Consider the following 6,116-nt stretch of genomic DNA (forward strand, 5'->3'; position numbering starts at 1 on the left):
ATTGGCCCAGGAACTAGTAATTCTAAAATCCAACCTACTTTAGCAGGCAAAAGATTAGGCAAGTCCAATATGTCTCTTATTCTTCTTAATTACCCTCTAGCACCAAATATCATACCTTTCAAAAGTCTTACTTCTTCAGGTTGCTTACCTATGTGGTCATGAAATATTTCAAAAAGCTTCTAGAATACATCTCTCCAAGTTGATGTACAGTTTATAAATCTTTCAAGCCATTTATCTATGTGTGTGTGTGTGTGTGTGTGTGTGTGTGTGTGTGTGTGTGTGTGTGAGTGTTTGTGTGGGTGGGTGCTCACGAGCACGTGTGTGCGTGCTTGCATGTGTGTATGTGTGTTTACCCTTTATGTGTATGTCTGAGTAGTTTGTTCCCTAAGAGCAGTGTCTTAGAGACACTCAGCTTTTGGAATCTGGCTTTCCAGGCATTGCCAACATGGGTTCCCTTTCATGGTTTGGGACTCAAATGAAACCAGTCTTTTATATGGCATTTACTCAAGTTCTGAACCAACATTGTCCCTGTGCATTTTGCAGGCAGGACAAGCTATGGGTTATAGGTTTTGTGGTTAGATTGGTGTTTCAGGCCTACCACAAGGAGCCTAGACTGGTTATAAAATGGATATCCTCCACTACTAGGAGTCCTCACTACGTTCACCTTGTCCACCTATACCAGTTGTATCTCCCAGTATTGCCCCCCTACATCCATCCCTTCTCAATCTTTTCCCTTCTATTCACATTCGCACCCTCCCCAAGTCCTCCCACAAAATCTATTCTGCTTCATCTTCTCAGGTAGATCCAAGTGTCTCCTCTATATATCTTCTATAAAGGGAAGAGCAGTAGATTCGAGGGAGAGGAGAAATCAGAGCAACATGGAGAAGGGGAAGGAGGAGAGGCTATGGTGGGGGTATATTGAATTAGAGAAGAATAAAGCGAAAGAAAAAAAGATAAGAGCACAGTCAACAATTAAGGAAACAATAGTTTGTAATCATAGAGACAAATTACATGCTGCATGCATTAAATGTTAGACAAGAGCCGGGCGGCGTGGTGGTGCACGCCTTTAAACCCAGCACTCTGGAAGCAGAGGCAGGTGAAATTCTGAGTTCAAGGCCAGCCTGGTCTACACAGAGAGTTCTGGGACAGCCAGGGCTACACAGAGAACCCTGTCTCGAAAAAAACAAAAACAACAAAAAACAAAACAAAACAAACAAAAAAGTTAGACAAGATTTATATATCACCAAGGTATCAAGTTTAGGATTAGGCAGGTGAGATACAAATATAAATTCAGCTATTAATTAGTGTGTCAGTGACCTTAAACAATTACAAAATCTTTTTTTTTTTTTTTTTTTTTTTTTGAGACAGGGTTTCTCCTGTATAGCCCTGGCTGTCCTGGAACTCACTTTGTAGACCAGGCTGGCCTCGAACTCAGAAATCCACTTGCCTCTGCCTCCTGAGTCTGGGATTAAAGGCGTGTGCCTACAAAACTTTTTAAAACCTTATCTCAGAAAGGGGACCAAGGCATTGACCTCATGAGGCTACTGTGAAAATCAACAATGATTCCTTTGTAACTCAGAATGGACACAGACTGTGAGGTACATTTGACATTGACATTGGAATTTCTTCTGTCAAGGCACTTAAGTTGCCTATTCAGCTTATAAGTCTCCATGAAATCAAAAGTATTGATGTGCCTAATCTTGAATTTAAAACATGCAGAGCCATCTCTCTCCCGATGATGTATTACTTAGACAGAACGAAATAAAATATATAGGTATCTTCAGACACATCATCCTACCTAGTGACTATTAACATGTATAGAGAAGATTATTTTGCAAAATCTACAGGGTTTGCTGAATGTACACAAAAGGGTACCTTGTTAAGGCTCAGACCCAAGCTGCTGTAAAAACAACCGGGAAAAGAAAATTTAACATTAAAGGAGAGGTCAGGCTAGACATCAAAGATATAGAGATGTGAATACAGAGGGTCTGAAGTAGAGAAATCATAAGCTTATCAGTTCCCTAGGTCCCCAGATAGAGAGATGATATATACCGAACAAAACTTCTACCAATGGCAAAATTACCCAATAAATAAGTACACTGCCTTAGAAGATCTCCAGTTCATGCATTATGCCTACTATCCATGCAAAATAATGAAGTAAATTCTTCATCTGTATCCTTTTCTTTCCTCCATCTTTTCCTCCTATCCGTGAACTATTTCTTTTTGCCTTCCACTCATGAATTCCCAGTCAGTCAGTAACAGATATGAATAAGCTGTTCATTTGTCAATGAGAAGATCAGCCTGCAAATTCTCATATTCTTAAATCTACAATATGTTTCTGGTTTAAATCATTTCTTCAGAGAAATAGATTAAGCAAGAGCAAACAAATGGGCTGAAAGCAGCAGTTATGCGAAGAATAGAAATACACAGCCAGCCCCACCTGTACATAAGCCAATAAAAAGGGACCAGGGTGGTAAAAGTTACCTGATGCAAAGTTACGTGAGAGAGACGGGAACAAATCTCCCATAAGGATGAGAGACAATGTGAGACAAAGCATGAATACACCCTTATGAAGGAGAGGAAGAATGTGAATTGAATATGAACATGAGTTTGCACATGATAAAGTAGAAACTACAATGTCAAGAAAAGCTATCTTTCTATTTCCAAAAGAAAATTGAAAAGTCGACAACACAACAAGTATCCACACAGCTGAGGGGGATGTATTTTGTTCGAAGATCCCAGGAAATGTTTTTGCCAAAGAGATACTTCACTGAATAATGAAAGAAAAAAAAAAGAGAGAGAGGGAGGGAGGAAAGAGGGAGAGGGTGAGGGAAGAGAAAGAAAGAAAGAAAGAAAGAAAGAAAGATAAAAAAGGAAAAATTAGGAAGCAGAGATTGTGAGAAACTCTTGAAAGAGTTATGATCTTATATCCCCCTTTCCCTGATTAACCTTTTTATGAAAAACTTGAGTCTACATGCAGAGATATCATGGATTTTCACTGAAATTTACAGGCTTACAGTATCCTTGCACTGAAGCTTCATCATTGTCCTGTTGCTCCAAAAAATACAGGTGAGGTTCAGGTTGAGAGTAATCTGAGGTGTAAGATGTAAGATTCTGAGAATAAATCATTGTCTAAGTATGTAGAGACACTTAGTAGAATAACAGAAATGGCATCTGCTTAGTAAGCTGATATTCTCAGCACAAAGAACAGGCAGTCTGCAAACATTTAATTTATATTCCAAGATTTTTTTTTTTTGGATATTGGGTGAATTTTTCTCTTCCTAGTTAATAGTGCTTTTTTTTCTCTTAATCCACTGATGAAAGAAAAAAAATATGCTAGAGATCTGACTCAAAGAAGCAGTCCAAAAAATTAGGTTGCTTCTCGTCTTTCTATTCAGAGTGCCTGCCTGTCTCTCCTTCCATCTTTCTTTTTCTCTTTATACAACTCCTTATCCCTCCTTCCCTCCCTCTCCCTCCTTCCTCCTCTCAACTCCCCTTACCATCTACAAATGTAACACTTCAGAAGCACTTCATATAATATTTAAATGTTATTTAATATCCGGAGTGCTTTTTCATCTTTAGAGCTTCTTGAAAATAAGGTGAATTTAATAAGAAGATTGCAGCGAAGGAGCACGCTCTCATCTAAAGCACCGCTACGTGAATAACAAGGATCAAGAAAGTCATTGGACAGGGATATATTTACCTACATAAATATAGCAGCTTAAGTGTGCTCCACATTCAGAAAAACACTGCTGAAATGCTAAATGTGTACAGAATGAGCACAAGGCACTGTCATTTTCATGTTGAAGGAGTTGCCCAAATGGGGAGCAAGTGTCCAACTGTGATTGCAATTGGATAAACACATAGTAAGTGAAGGAGGGAACACTTTGTTTCCTGAAAATTGAAAAGGACTTTTAAATCAACTCTTTCAGTGTCATCGAACATCTTCCCAAGGTCGTGATAAAAGTTTTGATTGTCTTTACTGGGGCTTCCCAGGGAATATATTTCAAAACACATGAAATACACAATCAACTAAGAGGGAGAATGGATAAAAGAGGAATTTTATACTTCAAAGTATGACTTGCCAAGCTGATGATTAAAGCATAAACCAGTCTCAGAATATGTGTCTATCTGGGAGAGGACAATTTCCCAGTTTAAGCAACTAACTGTATTACTGGAATAACCCATAACCTTAAATTTAATGCATTCATTTTTTTCACACTTATATAACATGAATTCCCCTAGTTACCACTGCATTATTGATTTATTTTGATTTGGCAATGGGTTCTCTGAAGATTGAAACCAGTTATATTATAATATAAAGCAAAAGCATTATATATTCCTAGGTATATATAATGATTATTTATAACACGTAGAAATGCTCATAGCAGTAATGACTACCTTGTCACCTTACGTAGTTATATATGCTGTTGGTAAGCTATTGTCATAGAGCCTACCAAGATAGAGTAGTTGAAAATGGCATCTGTGTTCTTTTCTCCAGGAGCATAAGCGGAAGGTAGGGCCAACTGAGAAGTCCTCCTGATCTCTTCCAGCTCAATGGGATTCAAGTGGGCTTATTTCCAGATCTGGTGGATGAGAAGAGACTAAACTTTTGGACTATGACTCCATGGGGCATTTTCTCTAGGATGGCTCAGGAATAATTTAATAGGGCAACCAGAAGTCAGAAGAACAGAACATGCCGGGACTTTTGAGGGTTCTGTTCAAAATGATACATTTCAGAATAACATTCTATGTAACAAAACATGCCTCAAGGGGTGAGAAAAATCAACTTCTTGATGGAAAGGCTAACAAAGATGCATTTTAAGAGGCATGAATACTCTGAAGTGTGAATAACTAAGGCACTTTCTGCATCTCATTTGCTACCTATCCTTATTATACACAAGGCACTATTTGTATATTTTGTATTTAAAGTACATTGCACAAAATACACTCAGAGCAGCCCAATCAGATTAAAAGAAGAGGTGTGCAATGATTAAAATGCTTACAATATTAAAAGCCTAGTCCTCACCAAAAAATTAGAAATAGAAGCCAATTTATATATTTAATGCTGGAAATTTATATACTCTCTACTGCATTCAGAAAATATATGTTATTTAAACACAGATCTTTGGTTTTGGAAAGCCAAGATGAACTTGTAAAATTTTACTCTCTAAGAACCATTCATGCTCATAGTTTGCAACATCGTTGTCCCAAGGTGAATAATGTTTTATATTTCTTCCAAACATCAGAGTCAAGATATATTTTCAGAAATGTTGAAAGGTAGAATCCATTTCAAGATCCTAACCTGGTTTTGCTGAAAATAATCCATAAAAGGACACTGGTGGTACAAAACCCTTTATGTCAAACAACCAAGCTCCTGAGGCACTTCAGAAAGACTGGGTGTGTTCAAGTTCAGCAGCTCAAACAAATTTCCCAGGTCAGTCTAATTCCCTCCACTGAAAATACCCAAAGTATGTAATTTCTCTTTCATTTGTGAAATGTTTCTGCATTTCTCAATTTCAATTTTTCTTTCATAAACTGTGGAACTTAAAGTAGAAGTCCTCTCTGATAACCTTTGTTGACTATTTTTACACTACAGCTTACCAAAATCAGTAGGAAGCAATAAATTAACTTTGTTTACCCGTGGCACTAAAATTGAGTATGAGTTACAAAACTTTGTATATGCTCTGAAAGTGCCATCCACTAAATAATAAATGCTTCCCTTTCTCTCTCTTTCTGTATTTGTGCTGTCCATTCTTTATGTGTTTAACACTTAACAATGATAGTGTGATAAAGGTAGTTAACACCACATATTTAATGACAATATTTATCAAAATTTGATTGCGCTTTTCTTATTTAAGAGTTGTATACATGCATTGTTACCATCCCTTCTAGGCTCTGCCCCACAGATAATAGGCAACAGCCAGGTATGCCTGACTCAGTATAAAAATTTACCTCTTCCTCATTCTCTTACTTGCTTACTCTCTTACCCTCTGATTCACTTCCATTTCTGTCCCTTCTCTCCCTATTCCCCTTCCCCCTATGTACATGTTCCTGGCTGGGCTTCTCTCTTTCTCCTCTCCTCTCCTCTCCTCTCCTCTCCTCTCCTCTCCTCT

At 37.8% G+C, this 6,116-nt stretch overlaps 1 protein-coding gene across 2 annotated transcripts in view; it reads right to left on the reverse strand.

Annotated features, from left to right (window-relative positions):
- Lingo2 (leucine rich repeat and Ig domain containing 2) overlaps positions 1-6,116 on the reverse strand; it is a 1,160,577-nt gene that overhangs the window by 1,120,593 nt on the left and 33,868 nt on the right. The gene's annotated exons all lie outside the window — the stretch shown is intronic.

This window comes from Mus caroli, chromosome 4, assembly GCF_900094665.2.
Source record: "Mus caroli chromosome 4, CAROLI_EIJ_v1.1, whole genome shotgun sequence".
Lineage (NCBI taxonomy): Eukaryota > Metazoa > Chordata > Mammalia > Rodentia > Muridae > Mus > Mus caroli.